Source organism: Myotis brandtii, unplaced genomic scaffold, assembly GCF_000412655.1.
Source record: "Myotis brandtii unplaced genomic scaffold, ASM41265v1 scaffold82, whole genome shotgun sequence".
Taxonomy (NCBI): Eukaryota; Metazoa; Chordata; class Mammalia; order Chiroptera; family Vespertilionidae; genus Myotis; species Myotis brandtii.
Genome location: NW_005371324.1, coordinates 7,447,136 through 7,465,157, shown reverse-complemented (window position 1 = coordinate 7,465,157; position 18,022 = coordinate 7,447,136). Strand labels below are relative to the sequence as shown.

General features: G+C 43.3%; 1 long non-coding RNA gene across 1 annotated transcript in view; it reads left to right on the top strand.

Annotated features, from left to right (window-relative positions):
* Positions 1–18,022, top strand: part of LOC106724403 — an 86,824-nt gene that overhangs the window by 27,969 nt on the left and 40,833 nt on the right. The window lies entirely within an intron of this gene.

The window sequence follows — 18,022 nt, the reverse complement described above, 5'->3', positions numbered from 1 at the left end:
GGGCACAAGGGGGGCGGAGGGCCCCCCCCCCCCCCCGCCAGTGCACAAATTTTTGTGCACCGGGCCTCTAGTATAATAATAACTTAAATACAAGGTAAAAATATAAAAAGTGCATTTAAGTACTAATATGTTCAGGACTGTATCTCAATGATTTTCACTTTTGTTTTCCCATAGATGTATCTTCTTTTTACCTTGCTATTTTTAAATTTCAAAACAGAGTAATTTTTTTCAAAAAAACTAAATAAAAGGGAAAAAATGCCCATGATTCCATTATCTCAGAAAATTAAGTTGAATAAAAACCTGATAATAAAAAATAGAAATAGTAAATTGACTTTATGAAATAGTAGAAAAAAAAGTAGAAGTATATTTTTAAAAAAGTATGATCAGCCCTGGCCTGTATGCTCAGTAGTTAGAGCAGTGGTCGGCAAACTCATTAGTCAACAGAGCCAAATATCAACAGTACAACAATTAAAATTTCTTTTGAGAGCCAAATTTTTTAAACTTAAACTATATAGGTAGGTACATTGTTATAAACTTAATTAGGGCACTCCTAAGCTGGCCTTTGCTAAAAACGTTCTCAGTCTGATTGAGGTACGTTCGCTGAGGTTGACCCCTTCCAACTCTCCCATCCACACTCATCTTGTATACTTGTTTCGTCTATCTCCTTTCGTTCATCCTCTCTATATGTCCAAACCATCTCAACATACCTTTCTCAATCCTCGACACTACATCTTCTTTCACTCCACAATGTTCCCTAAAACTAACTTAATAAACTTTACTTAAAGTTTTAAGTCAACTTTGCACTGTATGTGCGCGCCCGCATGTGGTATTTTGTGGAAGAGCCACACTCCAGGGGCCAAAGAGCTGCATGTGGCTCGCGAGCTGCGGTTTTCCGACCACTGAGTTAGAGTGTGGACTGGAGCGCCGAAGGTTCTTGGGTTTGATTCCTAGTCAAAAGCACGTGCCTGGGTAGCGGGTTTGATCCCTGGTGCAGGTCAAGGCACATTTAGGAGGCAACCAATTGATGTGTCTCTCTCACACCAATGTTTATATCTCTCTCTCCCTCCCTTCAAGTCTCTTTAAAAATAAATGGATTCCACATACAAGTGAGATCATATGATATTTGTCTTTCTCTGACTGGCTTATTTTGCTTAGTATAATACTCTCCAGGTCCATCCATGTTGTCTCAAAGGATAAGCGGTCCTTCATTTAATTGTATAGTATTCCATGGTGTAAATGTACCACAGCTTTTTTTTTATCCACTCATCTACTGATGGGCACTTGGGTTATTTTCAAATCTTAGCTATTGTAAATAACACTGCTATGAACATAGGGGTGCATATATTGTTTTTGATTGGTGTTTCAGTCTTAGGATATATTCCTAGAAGTGGGGTCACTTGGTCAAATGGCAATTCCATTTTTAATTTTTTGAGGAAACTCCACACTGCACCAGTCTGCATTCCCACCAGCTGTGTGCTAAGGTTCCCTTTTCTCCACATCCTCACCAGCACTTGTTGTTTCACCAGCACTTGTTGTTTGTTGACTTACTGATGATAGTCACTCTCTTTTACATGTGGAATCTAATGAACAAAATGAACGGACAAATAAAATAGATCCAGAGACATGGAAGCAAGTAATAGACTGAGGATTCTCAGATGAAAAGGTTGGGGGAACCGGGGGCAGTGGTAGAGATCGACCAAAGAACTTATATGCATATATGCATGTGGGAACCACACCTGGATGCCTGATAGTCAAGGCCAGTGAAGCACAGAGGCCTTGTAGTTAATACACCAGACGTCCAAGGCCACCCTGAACATGGGAATCTTAATCAGGCTTGGATACCATAAGGAAGTACAATTCCACTTCCTTATGGTATTCCTTCTGTAGCCAAAATGATTGATGTAACTATTGGCACAAAGTCTTCTTTTGTCTATGTGGTATATTCAGGTTACTGACCAGCTAGTCTGCAAGAGGGTAGGCTAGGGGGAAAAAGGCTAGAGAGCCCAGATGGAGCTGAGAGCTGGCACTGCTATGATGTCAGGCTAAGAGCTCATAGAGAGCTCAGATATAGCTATTCTGTGAACCAGCCAGTGTACTGTTGAGCTGGAGAGGCTACTGAGGCTGTAGCTCTAAGGTAGAGCTCAGGTGCCACTACTATGTAAAGCTATAGGTCTTGGGGCAGCGTGTGGCTGCCCAGATAATAATTGTGGGTACAGAGACTAATGCTGCTTTGTGGGAAGGATGTACATGTTAACCAGCTGGTGTCTGGCTGCCTGCTGGTATAGGACTGTTGTAAAGAACTATTTTGTCTGACAGCTATATGGCCACTGGCTTCTGCAATAAAGACTCATTCTTACTATATACCCACAACTTTTCATGGCTTATCCATCTAAGACCCAGCATCCTAGGAGGTCCAGCCCCCAAGCAGAGGGACTTGGACCCAGCACCTGTTACTAGTAAGCAGAGGATAAAGGAGGAACTTGGACTAAGTTCCCAACAGTTAGTACACTGGGCAGGGTTTGAGAAGGAACCTGCCCCCCTTAGTGTAGTCGGGAAGAATTTAGAAGAATATATGGACTCAGAGCAACTCAGAGCAGCAGTGCTGAGCAGGGCTCTTGCTGGCTTTGACAATGCATAACCCATGGACACAGACAATAGTGTGGTGAAGGCCTGGGGAGGGGGTGGGACTGGGGAGGAGGTGGTCAATGGGGCAAAAGGGGGAGGGCATCTGTAATACTTTCAACAATAAAGGTAAATTTAAATAAGTAAATAAAATCAATGGAAAAATGTCCTCAGGTGAAAATCAACAACAACAACAACAACAACAACAACAACAACAAAGTATGATCAGTAAAAACAATAGCTGAATGTCCTCCAGAGAGCAAAGACAGACAAATGTGGAGGAGAAATTTAGAAACCAAGTGAGAGAAATTAAATTCTCCAGTGGCTTTGGACTCCAGACCAGAAGTAGATTAAAAGAAGAAAAATGGGACTAGGTTATTACTCAAAGAGAAGGTCATTTAGAAAGCGGGCTTTGGTTCCCACATCTCACCTCTTGGTGGATATGTTAACTAGAAAACTCAAAGCCCCTGGATCTTGTTTCTAGTTGCTCTTGCTTCTTTCTTGACCTGAGTACTTCTAGAAGAATCCATGAGTATCTTTTACGTGACACAAATCACGTACTGGCCTCGGCTGCTCGGAAGCCGGCCTTTCTGTTGGGCACTGTTGTTGACCGTCATGGTTCTGCACAGGGGCAGCAAGCTCTTTCCTCTCTCTCTGATGTTCCGTTAGAGATGGCCTCAGGCAGGGTTTCTTGGGCCTTAAGGATGACAGAGTTAAGTGGGATGGGTCCTTTGAGTTTCACCTACAGACCTTTGTTTCCGTAGCTCATACACGCACTGCCAGGGTAGCAGGGCCAGGGAGCTCAACACCTGCTGCTATTTTGTGCTTAGACGCCACTGCTGGCTATACATATACACTACCTTGCGATGCACATCTTCATGTAAATTCCCTGGGCAGTTATCTAGTTACATAGCCTATATTCTTAGGCTATATTCCTAGAAGTAGAATTGCAAGGTTGGACATTATAAAAAATTTTCAGCTTTGACAAATGCTGCCAAATTAACCTTTCATAATGGATCCATGCCCTGTTCCCCATTAGTGGTTGTAAGTTTCCCTTTACCCTTGTTAGCAAGATATTATGCTGTTTGATCATTGCCACTCTATTATGTGAAATAAGTTTTTGCTACTTAAATGCATTTTATTATTAATGAAGATGAACATTTTTATGTTTATTGACCATAAAATATTGAGTATTTTTTTATAACCGTTGCTTTAAAACTTTTTCTTATTGCTCTGAAAAGCCTTTTCATATAAATAATTTAAGCCTTTTCCATAGAAGTTTCATTCCCCCAATTTTCTGCTTATTTTAACTTAGTTCACGAAATGTATTGCTGTTGATACACAGGTGTTTTAAATTCATGGGTACAGTAATTAAATTTAGCAATCATTTTATTTATACTTTTACTTTCAGTGTAAAGCTTGGAAATTTCCACTTGCATTTTCTTTTGGCACATTTATATTTTTCATGTTGCCTTTAAATATTTTAATCAACTCAATTTAATTTTGTTTTTAATTGACTGACTTCTCTTGTCATGGGTCACATTTTTCTTTCTTTTAGTAATTTTTGCTTGTATATGAATGTGATGAATGCTACCTACTTGGTTGTCCAGAATTTTTTTCTTCCTTAATGAGTTTTGTTCAGCATGTAGTTAATGTTCTTGTGAAGCAGCATGATTCTTTCCAGGTTTGTTTTTCAGCTTCATTCGGGCAGGACTAGAGAGGTGGTTACTCAAAGGCTCCATTAGCCAAATGTTGAGCATAGCCTTTCTGGGAGTCTCTACCAAATGCCCAGGCTGTTCAATAAAGTGTTTTCACCATGACTGGTTGGAACTTAAATGTCTTCCAGGTCCATATGGGCCTTGGTTGTTGTTCAGCTCTCAGGATCCTGGCACTTGTTCCTTCCCTGGTAATTCTCTGTGGCCCATTTTGTACACACACAGGTGAGTATTTGGCCTAAGATTCAAGGGGATTCTGATGCAGATTTTGGGTCTACTTCTCTGCACAGCTCCTTTTATCCTGGTACCCTGCCCCACAAGTTCCAGCCACCTCAGTGGCTGTGTGATTCGATTTCTGTTTTTGCAGCTGAGCAAGACCGTCACACCTTGTGTGGACTATGCTTCCCTCTGCAGTCTGAAAGTTTCTCCAGAAAAAAAGCTGGGATGGTCATGTGGTTCACCTCATTTGTCTCCCTTTCTGAGCCAACTTAGTTCTGTTTATCCTGTGGTCCAACATCTGAAAACAGTTACTTCACATATTTTCTTTAGGGTATATTCTTGTATATTGGGGGAGGACTAGTCCAGTAGCATTTAGTCTCTTGCTGGCCAGATGCATGTATTTGATATGCATTACTGAGGATCTGATTGGCTACCCAACATCAATTCCCACTTCAATTTTCCCTGTCTACCTCCCAACTGCAGAGACAGAAAAAGTTAGATATGGGTTTAACCTGCATTCGGTATAAGAAGGAATGGTTCTGGACCTGGCCTCGCCAGGGATGCAGAAGAGAAATTCTTCTGAGGTTTCTGCAGACAATTGAACTTCCTGATGAAAGGAGAGAGACACTAAAGGAGAACTCTCTCTCATTAGCTTGGCCTGCATTTACCTCTTGACTTTAGTATGTGCGCACTTGATGTCTTGTGCTATGACAGCCATATTAGATTATGAGGTAGCATGTCCAAGGATGAAAAGTCAACCCACTGAGGGTGGTGAAGAGGAACTTCAAACCATCCTTAAGGTACTGACCAATCCTGAGATGCCTCCCTATGGACTTCATGTTATGTACAACTCAACATCCTTGTGTTTTAAGTCTGTTAGTTTTTGTTGTTGTTTTGTTACCTATAGCCAGAACATTCCTAACTAACATAGAATTTAATTCTGTATTCCAAATAATTGGTCAGTTATAAGACAGTTTAGTTAAAAAACTATTGAAACAACTGCTTTCTCATATACTAAATTATGATATATACTAGAGGCCCAGTGCATGAAATTCATGCATGGGAGGGGGGGGGTCCCTCAGCCTGGCCTGCACCCTCTCCAATCCAGGACCCCTCGGGGAATGTCTGACTGCCTCTCACAATCTGGGACCTCTGGCTCCTAACTGCTTGCCTGCCTCCCTGTCTGATCACCCCTAACCATCTCTGCCTGCCTGATCGCCCCTAACTGCTCCCCTGCTGGCCTGATCACCCCTAACTGCCTCTGCCTTGCCCTGCACCCGGGACCCAGGATTCTCTCCTCTGGCCAGTCATAGGCACCCAGGACCCAGGCCAGCTTTGCCCAGGCTGGCTACAGCAGGAGATTGTGGGTGGGCAGCTTTGCCCGGGCCACAGCCACAGGTGCTGGTGCCTGGGACCACAGGGCAGGCAACTTGTCCCTCTCCCAGGCCGCAGGTGCAGGCACAGCTGCTGCACCCAGGACTGCGGGGTGGGCAGCTTGCCCCTCTCCTGGGCCACAGCCTGGCTGATCCCCATTTCTCTCTCCCCAGTGTTGAGTGTCTGAACTGTTATGGTGTTAAGGCATGTGGGTGTGACAACCATTTGCATATTAGCTCTTTATTATATAGGATTATATAGGATTATGGTCTTTTTATGGACTTTCTAGTTTATTCCCTTTGTGTATCTGTGTAGAGCAAGAGTTTCTACTGCCCTTAACTTATGACTCATGATATTTCTTTTTACCTTTATAATACTCTTTTTGGCCCAATGTTCTAGTGATTTTTAAAATGATTTAGAAGAACAACCTTTTCTACTTTTTGAGGGTCACGAGATTGGTAGAGAATTGAAGGGAATGCAGACATAGTCTCAAGGTTTATGGAAGGAAGATAAAGGCTGTTGATATTTTGGTATTTTCTGTTAAACATCAGTGTTGCATGTAGAACTTTCAAGTGCAGTATGACTTTAAGGAAAAGAAAGCAAAGAAAATTTATTTCAAAGTCATAAATAGCTGCTTTTTTATGGGTTGAGAATAAAAGCAGTTTGAAAGTTGAGATCAACAGCACCCAAAGCATTAGCAAATAGAGAGATTAGTTGTACAGTAATAAGAAAATATAATGTCCCTGTTCTCTTTCTGCTTAAGTGATAAGCAATTAGTTTGCTTTTGGAGATTTGCAACGTGATAGAAGCTGAGAAAAGCAGGCCCTTTAGTTTGCTAACTGAAGCTGTCAGCTGGGAAGGATATTTTGCTTGAGAGTTGATTAGGGGTTAAATGAACTGAAAAAAATTGGTATTTTTTGTTGCCTTTCCATTTATTGTAATGGCAAATATCTGCATTTTTTTTCTTCTGCCAGTTCTAAAGGCTAGATTTGAACAGTTATCCATGTAAACTAATTTTGAATGGCAAAAGGGCAAAAGGATTTGAAACCACTTGCTCTTTGAACAATAAGATTTTCACCTGGAATTTGGCTAATGTGGTTTGTAAGTATTGAAAGATGCCTTTAAAGACCTGCTAGAATTAAATAATATGGTTCTGAAAAAATAATACTGAATACACAGTTTTCTAGCTTATTCTTAATTATTCAGCCTAACATTACTAATCCTGAGTCAATTAGTTTATACATTTATTGATCAGTGTTTATTGAGTGGCTACTATGTTCCAGGCACCGTTCTAGATGCTGGAGGTACAGGAATGAACAAAGCAGATGAAAAGCTCAGTCCTTATGGATACATTTTTATTCAGGAGAAATAGCCAATAAACAGATAAATAAGAAAACAGTATGTCACATAGTGATATTTTATGGAGAAAAATAATGTAGGTTAGAGGGAATAGAGAGTGATGGCATGGGGATGCTAAAAGTTGATATTTAATTAAGGACCTAAAGAAACTGAAGGCATGAGATATGGAGCTCTCTGGGGAATGACTGTTGAAGGAGAGGGAACAGTAGTTGCCAGGGCCCTGAGGTAGGAGTATGTTTGACATATCTGAGGAACAGCAAGTAGCAAGTATGAATGAGTGGAGCAAGGAGAGTGGTGGGTGATGAAGCCAAGCGGTAGCTAGAGGCAAGGCTATGGAGGGCCTTGGAGGACAATGGTAAGAAATTCAGCTTTTTTTTTTTTTTTTTTTTTTTAACGAGATGGAAAATCATTGGAGTATTTTAAGATGAGGAATGACATGACATCCATGTTTTAGCATGATAACTTTGGCTGCTCTACTGAAAATAAACTGGAAGGGAGAAGAATTAAAGCATAGGGGCCAATTATGGAGCTGTTGTGTTAATCAAGGTGAAAGGCAGTGGTCTTGGTCCAGGTTGTAGGGTGTTGACAATAATTAGATACTGCGTGCATTTTAAAGGTAGAACTGACAGAACCTGTCGATGTATTGGGTGTGTGTCCGAAAAGAAGAAGAGTAGTCAAGCTTATCTATCTTGGAGATTGGGGCCTTACTGAGATGAGGGAAACTGTACGAGCAGTGGGTAGGGAAGGAGACTGGGATTGGAGCTGGGGAAGAGCAACGGTTCAGTTTGAGATAATGACATTGAGATGCCTATTAGACAGCAAGGGTGAGGTCTGGGCTGGAGATAAAAGTTTGGAGTCAATCAGCACATAAATAGCACTGAAGTCATTAGACAGGATGAGATCACCCAGGACCAGTGTGGAAAGAGAAGAGGTCTGAGCCCTGAGGCACTTCACATTATTGACTTGATCTACAACTTTTGACAAGTCTCTTGATCTCTGTATTTCTCAATTCCTAATAGAGTGTTGAACAATAAAACAATGTGAGCCAAAAATGAGAGCCACATTATAATTTAAAATTTTTAGTAAACACATTAAGGAAAGTTTAAAAAAGTGAAATTAATTTAAATAATATTTATTTAACACAATGGGATAGGCAGAATATAGGACCCAAACATGTCTGAGATACCTAAAGTGTAAGTATGTTTCCTTTCTTTGTTTTTTAAAGACTAGATTATTGATTTTTAGAGAGAGAGAGGAAGGGAAAAAGAGAAACATCGTTACAAGAGCTCAACATCAATCGGCTGCCTCCTGCATGCCCCCCACCACCCCACACTGGGAAGCCATAACCTGAGCAACCTTTTGGTGCATGGGGCAATGCCCAACCAACTGAGCCACACTGGTCAGTGCGAGTATGTTTCTTACATGGAGAAGGTACTTTGAAAATGTGATTAAAATTAGAATGATCAGCTTATGCTGAATTATTCATGTGGGCTCAATCTAATCACATTTGTTCTTAAAAATGGAGAATCTTGTCCTGGCTGGGTGGGTCAGTTGGTTGGAATGTTGTCTCGTACACCAAAAGGTTGCAGGTTTGATTTTTGGTCAGGTCAGGTTATGTACAGGAGGAAACCGAGTGATGTTTCTCTCTCTCTCTCTTTCTCTCCTTCTCCCTCCATCCCTCCCTTCCTCTCTAAAAATCAATAAAAATGTTTCTTCGGGTGAAAATTAAGAAAAAAAAGGGGGGCTTTTTCCCAGGCTGTGGTCAGAGAGATGATAGGAAGGAAGAAGGATAAGAGAGAAGATAATGCTGGCTTTGAAAGTGGAGCAAGGGGGCCACTAGCTAAGGAACGTGGGCAACCTCCAGAAGCTGGAAAAAGCAAGAATAATACAGACCCTCACTTAAAGCCTCCAGAAGGAACACAGTCCCACCAAATCCTTGATTTTAGCCCACTGACCCTGGGTCAAGCTGTTGAACTACAAAAATGTAAGATAATAAATGTGTGTTGTTTGCAGCCACTAAGTTTGTAACAATTTGTATGGCAGCGATAGGAAAGGGATATAATCAATATACCATCAAAATGAGCATTTTCATTTGAAATCAATATAATAATTAGTAAGACATGTGTTTTACAGGTACAGCACATCTCCACTTGGATAGCCTCACATGGCTGGTGGTTATTATTTTGGACATTTCCCTTCTAATTAGTGCAGTGAGGACAAGACAAAGCAGTTTAGTACAAGGAAGACATGTGTGATGATTAATTGTATGGTCACCATGGCTGGGTCATAGTTCTCAGATATTTTGTCAAACATTATTCCAGAATGTTCTATTTTTGTGAAGGTGTTTTTTGGATGAGATTAGTATCTAAACCGGTGGCCTTTGAGTAAAGCAGGTTGCCCTCCATAATGCATGTGGGCCTCACCCCATCAGCTGAAGATCTTAATAAAACAAAAGCTGATTTACCCTGAACAAGAGGGAATTCTGCCAGCAGACTGTCATTAGACTCAAACTGAAACTCTTCCCTGACTCTCCACAATCATGTGAGTCAATTCCTTGAAATAAATTTCTCTATATATACACATCCTGGTGGTTCCATTTCTCTGGAAAACCCTGACTAATACAGTATGAATTTGAGACAAAGGAATGATACACACCATGCTTAAACCTCCTCCTCTCCCTGTGTCCAGAGCCCATGCTTTTGTAGAATAGTGCTCATTCTGGGGAGAGAAAGATGTGAACTGGGAGTGGGTGAAGGGGGCAGGAGGAGAGGTGCTGTACTGTCCAGGAAGGTGAGAGGAGGGGAGTATGAGGGGGAGAGTCTGTGTTGGGACGGACTTTGGAAAGAGAGAGCATATTCTCTCTCAAGGCAGAGAGAGGACCAGAGAGGTCTGATCTGCAGCCTTGGGAAGGCTGGTTTCACTTGGGTTGAAACATTTTGAGTCTTGTCAAGGGCAAAGGGATGGGGCCTATATTAGCCTAGCAGCGCTGCCATAGTGAAATGCCACAGACTGGGTGGCTTAAACAATAGAAGTTTATTTTCTCAGTTTCAAGGGTGCTGGAAATCCAAGGTCAAGGTGCCAACAGGTTTGGTTTCCTCTGAGGCCTCGCTCCATGGTTTGCCCTCTTGCTGCGTTGTCACATCTTTCCTCTGTGTGCATGTCCCCTGGGTCCCTCTGTGTGTCCTAATCCCCTTTTCTTAGAAGGACACGGTCAGATTGCATTAGGGCTCACCCACCCTAAGGAGCTCATTTTAACTTAATCACATCTGTAAGATGGAGTCACATTCTGAGGTACTAGGAGTTAGGGGTTCCATGTATGAATTCTGGGGAGATACAATTCAGCCCATAGTGTGGTCCCACTTCAGTCTGTCTCACTGACTCATAAAATAAGAAATAGTACTTAGTTCATAGGAAGTGTTGAATAAGTATGTAGAGATGGTATACATCTTTGTTTTAAGACTTCGAAGAATTTATTTTTTAAAAATATTTTTAGTGATATTTTTACAGAGAGAGAGAGGAAGGGATAGGGAGAGAGAAAGAGACACATCAATGCGAGAGCTCAACATCGATTGGCCGCTTCCCACACAACCCATACCCGTGATGGAGCCTGCAACCGGGCATGTGCCCTGACCTGGAATCAAACCAGCAACCTTTTGGTTCACGGGACGATGCCCAACCAAGTGAGCCACACTGGCCAGGCGGGTATACATCTGAAAGAACTCTCGATGAAGTAGGAAATATTTTCAGGGTAGAGATGCAGGCCTGGGTGGGTCTGAAGTCACAATGGGTTCCGGGGCTGGGGAGGCCCCTTCCTGGCCATCAGACACAAGCAGTGAGCCTCCTGGCGAGAGGCGAAGCAAAGGCTAATGAGTCACTCAGCCCATCACTTGCTGCCTCAAGCCTGCCTAATTGGAGTCACCTGGGTCTGCGTCCTGGCTGGGAGAAGCCCAGCAGCACATATTGGAGGGAAATGTGAGAAAATGAGGCAACTGTGACACTGACAGGAAATTGGTCGGGGACCTGGCTTCCAGTTCCTTTTCATAATTTATAAATCATCTGACTCTCACATTTGCTGGGGGAAGAAGCTTTGCTTTCATATTCTGAAATGTGTTCATTTTCCCATGAATTAAGAAAAAAAGTCTTCAATATGTTCAAAGAAACTGATGAGGCAGGCATTCTTATTCTAAAGAGCATTGCCGTTTGCCTATGGCCAGAGGCATTTGAGGGCAGAGTGAGCCACGTGTGGGCTAGGAGGATGTAGCAACAATGAACTAGGCCTGAGAATTCAGAGTGTGCTTCAGAGAGAGAGAGAGACTGTGCAGCACATCTGGAAATGAATGTCACATCCCTCTCTTTCCCCGATGGCCTGAGGTCTCATCGCCCTTCCTCCCCTTCCCTCTTCACTCTGCAGCCTGTAGGACTTTGTCAGGATTTTCAGGGGGAGAGAAGGCATGGAAATGTGAGAGCACATGGGTGGGTTCAGAGAATGTGTAACCAGAACATGGGGCAGGGCTGGGAGGAACGCGGGAGGTGATTGATATCTGGGGAGAACCCTGATTAGATGTTAATCTGTAAGAGGAGGCAGCAGGGGAGGTTTTGAAGAAGCAGAGTGGCATGACTTGAATCTAGTCCGCACACTATAGCTGCCCAAATTTGTATGGCCTGTGAGCTACAAAAGGTTCTTCATTGTTAGTGTATGTCAGTGATGGCGAACCTTTTGAGCTTGGCGTGTCAGCATTTTGAAAAACCCTAACTTAACTCTGGTGCCGTGTCACATATAGAAATTTTTTGATATTTGCAACCATAGTAAAACAAAGATTTATATTTTTGATATTTATTTTATATATTTAAATGCCATTTAACAAAGAAAAATCAACCAGAAAAATGAGTTTGCGTGTCACCTCTGACACGCGTGTCATAGGTTCGCCATCACTGGTGTATGTGCTGCCCAAGTGAGCACAAAGGTTTCTACATTTTTAAAGGGTTAGAAAGGAAGGAAGGAACGATGGTTGTCAGGTAGTAGGAAGAAGAGAAGATAATGTATTGTCAACAAAGCCCCAAATAGCTCACTTTACACATAAAGGTTGCTGACCCTGGGCTAGATTTAGAAGACAATACCTACCACTTATTGAATGCTTATTGTATACTAGGGTTTAATGCCCATTATCTTGATACACAAAATTAAGGATCGTCCAGGGCTATACAGCTAAGCGAATGAACCAGGAATTGAACAGCTGTGAGCTCTCAAGTTGGAGCTCTTTCTGCTCTCAGGTGAGAGCAGAACATGAGGCTGGGCCCTGGGAGGCAGCGGTGAGGCTTCTGTGATGCTAATGCATCCAGTCTTAGCGAGCAGGCCTGGAGGAGCTACTCCTCACCCAGCCTACAGTCCTGACAGGAAGGTGAGGGGGCAATTGCCTCACCTGGACACTCCTCCTCCTGGGCATTCTTTTCCTTGAGATTCTCTCCTGCCACCCTCTCTTCTCAAGTTCTTGCCAATGCCTTTCTCATGTCATTTATTGATTTTTAGAGAGAGAGGAAGATTATATGCCCTGACTGGGAATTGAACTCGTGCAACCCTTTGGTGTACAGGGATGATGCTCCAGCCAACTGAGCCACCCGGCCAGGGCTCATGTCATTTATTTTGTAATCGAGCTGCCTGGAGCAGTGAAGAGGACAGTGGGATGGAGAGACGCATATTCCAGCTCCGGGCCTGTCATTACCGAGGCCCTGACCCGCTCAAGTTGGCAGACACCGAACGCACCAAGCCCACGGTTGGGGAGGCTGTGGGAAAACTGGAACACATTACACCAATGGCAGTATTTCTTGGTGAAACCTTCCAAGAAGCCAAATTTGAAAATTCTGGAAACTTAAGAAAACAAATAGATAAAATCTATCTATTTATAGATTAATGAAATAATAAATAAAATCTCCACTAAAGTATCCATAGCAATATTATTTATGTAATAAATACATTAATTGATAATAACTTAAATGTCCAATATTAGGGAAATGGTTGAATAAAAGTTTTTGTTTATCTACCTGAAGAAAAAAGTCAGATGATCATTAAAAATAACAATTATAAAGACTGTGGCAATAAAAAAAGGCTTGTTTCTTTTGTAAGTTGTATAATATCTCATCGTGAGGTTGGACACCTGAAACCAATATAATATTGTACATTAACTATAATTTAAAAAAAATGCTAAAAATACACGCAAAAAAAGGTGATTGTATATGGACCAAGATTGTCGGCCCAGATGGCAAAACATAAAGGGTGTGCACGGTGATTTTTTTCCTCTCTTTTTTCTTTTCTTCCTTTTAAGTTTCTATAATAATTTTTTTATGAACTCAGGAATCTAGAATTGTGTTAATGCCTTAGTGCTTTTGAATAAAGGTTGCTTAACATATATTGCAGATGATTGGTTCCTGGAAAACCAATTGATGTTTTCAGATAATGAAAAGTGGTGCATACTTTTAATATTTTCTTTTCAATAGTATTTTTGGTCAAGAGGAAGAATGACCAAGCTGTTGCTGTCATTTGGTCTGAGTCTGGGCCTTCAACATACCTCTTGGCAGAGGTGTATGGGGGCTGAATAGTGTTGTTTTGTTGGCCAAAGTGAATATTGCGTTATCTGCTCATAGTGATTATTTTATGGAGGGCATGAGATCCAAGCATGTATAATTAGGTCGGGGAATTTTGGTGCCATAATTGTGAAAGCAGTGCTCTCTGCAAGCATGCTAAGCTGGAAGAATATAAGTTTGGAGGTGCTAGGGGCCATCTGTGCTGTCATATGGAGACACTGGGAGCAAAGAGGGAGAGAGAGAGAGAATGAATGGGATGGCAACCTTGTTTGAGGGCCTTGATCCAGCTGTTCCTGAATGTAATCATACCTTGAACTTCCTGCCTAGATGAGCCATTAGTTTATTCCTCTCTCTTTCTTCCTTACCCCCACTTCCTTCTCCCTTCTCTCTCTCTTTTCCTAATTCAGCTTGAATGGGGTTCCTTAAAGAATCCTGCACTCCCATCCCAGGGGAGGTAGGGAAGTGACCGAGGTAAAGTGGACAGCTGGGAAGGAAGTGAGTCCCGACTTGGTCAGTACAAAATCCTGTTGAAGCTGTGTGCACCCCGGCAGGAGCAAGAACATTTTACACAGGGGAAAGGGCTGTTGGCAGGAGGGCTACTGTCAGAGAAGAAGGATGAGTGTGGGAACTCTGGCATGTGTGTTGGTGGGAAGGCGGAGTGCTCGGTATGGCTGAAATGCAGATGGTAATCTGCAGGTAACTTTCAGCCAGCCTCAGAAGTTAGATCACAAATCATCAGCAGGTTTGCCTGGTGTTTTTATTACAGTTCCTTCTTGATGGTTCCTCCTGAATAATGATTACTCTGTAGGCTTTGGAAAATTTCTTCGTACATTTAGTATTAGGCTATTTCTCATTTTTATTTTCCTGATTCCTTACCTCTTTATTCCACAGTTGCCTTCTGACTGTTTAACGGTAAAGATTTGTGTGCAGCTTAAATCAGTTGCTAAACATCAAAGAGCCCAGTGCATGTATAATATAGATGTGTTGCAGCGAGGGGGTGATTGCAATCATGGTTGGAATTTTCAAATCTGTGACAGTAAACTCTCTGCATAAATAGAATAAGAATGTGATTTCTGTGCATCTGTTTCATCAGGTGTGTGAGGCCTAGCGCGGCTCAGGTACCTGCCCTGGATCCTCCGAGGAAAAAAACAAGAGTGTTCAGAGCATGTGTGCAGCTGCCGAGAAGTGTATGACCCTTAAATGTTTATGTGGAAATCCCAACACTCTTAGGAGGTGGGGCCTTGTGAGGTGATTAGGTTATGAGGGTGAAGCCCTCATGAATGGGATTAGAGCCCTGATAAAAGACTCCAGGGAGCCCAGGCCGGTGTTGGAGCAAAAGGTGGCAGGTTTGATTCCCAGTCAGGGGATATACCAGATTGTGGGTTCCATCCTGGTCAGGATGGGCACAGGAGGCAGCCAATCAATGTTTCTCTCTCACATTGATGTTTCTCTCTCTCTCTCCCTCTCTCTTCCTTTCTCTCTAAAAAATCAATAAAAACATATCCTTTGGTGAGTGTTTTAAAAAAAGAGAGAGAGAGAAGGACTCCAGGGAGCTTTCTTGCCCCTTTTACTTTGTGAGGGCACAGCAAGAAGACGACCCCTCCCATCTAATTCCCCCCAACACACACACACACCCACTGAATCTACTGGTGCCTTGAGCTCAGACTTCCCAGCCTCCAGCACTGTGAGAGTTAAATATGTGTGTTTAAATCATCCTCTCTGGTATTTTTGTTACAGCGGCCTGAAAGGACTAAGGCAGTGGTCAGCAAACTCATTAGTCAACAGAGCCAAATATCAACAGTACAATGATTGAAATTTCTTTTGAGAGCCAAATGTTTTAAACTTAAACTATATAGGTAGGTACATTGTTATTAACTTAATTAGGGTACTCCTAAGGCTTAGGAAGAGCCACACTCCAGGGGCCAAAGAGCCGCATGTGGCTCTCCAGCCGCAGTTTGCCGACCACGGGACTAAGGCAACTAATGCATTGGCCATTGCCTGCTTGTTCTCTGCCCTCATTCCCACCTGTCTGGGCTCTGCCATGTATTCGGGGTGGGTGCTAAGACCCAGCAGGCTGTTTCCCAGACTCCAGGCCAGCTGACTCTGATTAGGCTCTGCCAATGGGAGGCCCTGGCTGGGTTGGGTTAGGTGGAGGGGAGAAGGGACCCACAGTCCTGTTTCCAGCTCTTGCCTCTCTCCGGTAGGCACAGTGGCCACTGCGGGGCCAGGGTCTTCTGACCTCCCCAACCTCCAAGTGGGGGGCCTCACTGTTGTCCCCCACCAGCCTCAGTGGTCCCAGAAAACTGAGTTCCAGCCCCTCCGTTCAGGTTCTGGACCTCATTAACGCTGTCTCTCCAATTTGTTCTCCCAGACTGAGCGGTGGTGCTGTGGGGCTCACCTGTGCTTCAGCCTTGTCCATGCGTATGTCCAAGTCCTAACCCACCACCACAGAATGCGACTGTTTGGACCAGGAGCCCTTACAGAGGTAATTAAGTGAAGATGAGGTGGACCCTAATCCAGTAGGACTTATGTCCTTAATATGAGGAGTTGAGGGCACAGGCACAGAGGAGAGGCTAGGAAAAGCCAACCCGTCAGCACCTTGGTCTCGAACTCTGACCTCCAGAACTGGGAGAACACAAACTTCTGTTGTCTCAGCCCCCCGGTGGGCCCCTGGTGTTTTGTAAGGGCAGCCCTGACAGACAATTACAGGTGGTGTCTGTGAATCTCCGGGTTCACTCATTGTCTCTCCCATGCGTTCTCGGTTCTCTCTTTGTGGCCAATTTCCTATAAAATTCCCTCCTTGAAACCCATGGAGTGGTTTTGTTTTCCTGACTGAAGCCCCTAATATGGATGATTTTTTGTTTTTGCTTTTGTGAATTAATTAAGAAATATTCTAGCTGGGCTGGTGTGGCTGATCAATGTTTCTCATATTGATGTTTCCTTCCCTTCCTCTCTCTCTAAAAGATAAAAAATAACAACATATTCTTGGGTGAGGGGTTAAAAAAAAGAGAAAGAGAGAGACTCCGGGGAGCTCTTGACCTATGAACCAGGAGGTCGTGGTTTGATTCCCAATCAGGGCCCAGGCCCAGGTTGCGGCTCGATCCCCAGTAGGGGCTTTACAGGAGGCAGCCAATCGATGATTCTTTCTCATCATTGATGTTTCTATTTCTCTCTCCCTTTCCTTTCCTCTCTCTGAAATCAATAAAAACGTATTTTAAAAAAAGAAATACTCTAATTTTGTACATAATGCCAAGGAGCTATTTAAGAAAAACAAACAAATGATTATTTTTTGCACCTAATCCTGGTGGACTGCCTCCAACATCCTTTTCTCAGCTTGCACTGAGCACTCTGCCAGTTGTTTCCTCGGAGTGTGCAGTAGCTAAGTGGCCCTTCCCCGGCTGTCGAAGCAGTGTTAGCTTAGTGCCATCTCTACGTGGCGGTGCCTAATGAAAGCTGGCTGAAGCGAGTAGGATGTAGCCAGCAGTCAAAGACCTTACCATGGGTAAACTTGAAGCCTTGTTAAATGAGGTATTTTTTGTCACAGTCTTGCCTACACACTGGGATAACTCCTTCCGGTTCCTTTAGCATGTCCCTCTGGTGTTGTCTTCTCTAGGAAACTTTTCTTGATATCGCTCCCTCACCCCAAAGAATGTATTATGAGATGGGTTCCCCAGGATGCAGATTCTCGGATGAAGGGGTCTCACTGGGGAGTGCTCTTGGGAATAACACCTGTAAAGGAGCTAGGGAAACTGTGAGGAAGAATTTGCACTGCAGTGCGGCTGCAAGAGCATTCTCAACTAACCCTGGGCCGTGAGACTGAGGTGGCGCCTTCGAGAGATCCCGTGAGGCCACGGATGTGGGCTGCCCGGGGAGGATGCGTGGTTTCCTAAGTCAGGCAGCTTCCTCAGTGAAGGTCAGAAGGACACAGCTGTGAGCTGTCAGCAGTGCAACAGGGGGATCAGGGTAGCACACCAGGGTGTCCGCTGTGATTGGTCTAGTGCAGTGGTGGGCAAACTGTATCTCTTGAGCCACATGCGGCTCTTTGGCCCCTTGAGTGTGGCTCTTCCACAAAATACCACGTGCGGGCGCGCACTACAGTGCGATTTGAAACTTTGTGGCCCATGTGCAGAAGTCGGTATTTTGTGGAAGAGCCA